Source organism: Amblyomma americanum, chromosome 1 (genome assembly GCF_052857255.1).
Source record: "Amblyomma americanum isolate KBUSLIRL-KWMA chromosome 1, ASM5285725v1, whole genome shotgun sequence".
Classification (NCBI taxonomy): domain Eukaryota; kingdom Metazoa; phylum Arthropoda; class Arachnida; order Ixodida; family Ixodidae; genus Amblyomma; species Amblyomma americanum.
In genome coordinates this window covers 46320750-46322060 of record NC_135497.1, presented here as the reverse complement: position 1 = coordinate 46322060, position 1311 = coordinate 46320750, and positions in this window count along the sequence as shown.

The following is a 1311-nucleotide window of genomic DNA, read 5'->3' as shown; positions in this document are numbered from 1 at the left end:
TAACTTGTCGTAGGGCAAGTTGTTATGATAACTGCATTGAATGGTGTTTTAAAATGACATCAGATTCTTTAACTCCGTAGTTTATAATATATATTACGAATCGTTTCCCTGACACTCACTTAGTCACGGAATGAATACATCATTTCTGATAGCGCTTCACCGTGATGAATATAGATTCAGCACGGGCATCCGACCCGCCGAGGTGGCTCAGTGGTTAGGTGCTCGGCTACTGATCCGGAGTTCGCGAGGTCGAACCCGACCGCGACGGCTGCGTTTTTATGGAGGCAAAACCCTAAGGCGCCCGTGTGCTGTGCGATGTCAGTGCACGTTAAAAATCCCCTGCTGGTCGAAATTATTCCGGCACCCTCCACTACGGCACCTCTTTCTTCCTTTCTTCTTTCACTCCCTCCCTTATCCCATCCCTTACGGCGCGGTTCAGGTGTCCAACAATATATGACAGATACTGCGCCATTTCCTTTCCCCCAAAAGAAATTAATATTATTATTATTATTATTATTATTATTATTATTATTATTATTATTATTATTATTATTATTATTATTACTATTATTATTATCACAGGCACCTGAAGCATTCCTTGTTTTTTAGGGATTAGCGTAGATGAGTTATCAAGAAAATATCGTCTTTCCGCCACTTAATAAACTCTTCCGTTGGCACCAGCAATCACCCCAAAATTTTAAGCCAATTAAACCCTTGGCCAGGCTCACTTCTGCCCATTAGTTGAAATGGTTAACGAAAAAACTAGAAAAGAAAATTTTTCTCTTAAGCTTTCGTGAAATTTGTAATGAGCCAATTAAATTAAGCTTAATATTTTCGGCCCGAAACCTGCTAAAGAAATGCGGAACGCCCGTTAAAGAAAAATTCAAAGCATTTTCGCAGCCACTCACTTACTTGGAAATCATCTTTACCTAAATCACCGCAATCTTTACCTCGCTCGACTGCGAAAGAACAACTTCATAAACAGTACTTCCACGAAAATGTAGGCCTAAGTCAAATTTACATTTAGCGGAGAGTCAGTGTGCTGAAGAATATTGAATACACAGAAGTATTACAAATCTTATGCTAATATAAACTGCCGTATTGAGGAGGACGGAGTGCGCTTTGATTGTTCATGCAGCTGCAAGCGCTCACGTTTAGTGTTTTCATTAATCGAACGAGAACGTGATAAATGTGCCTCGTGGTGGAGTCACGCCAGTCGCATCACTTTCTAGCAGTTGTGTTTAATAATATAGGGTGAAAAAAATTGATGACGGCCTAGTTCTGTTAGGCCACGATATAAGTAGAGCCAGG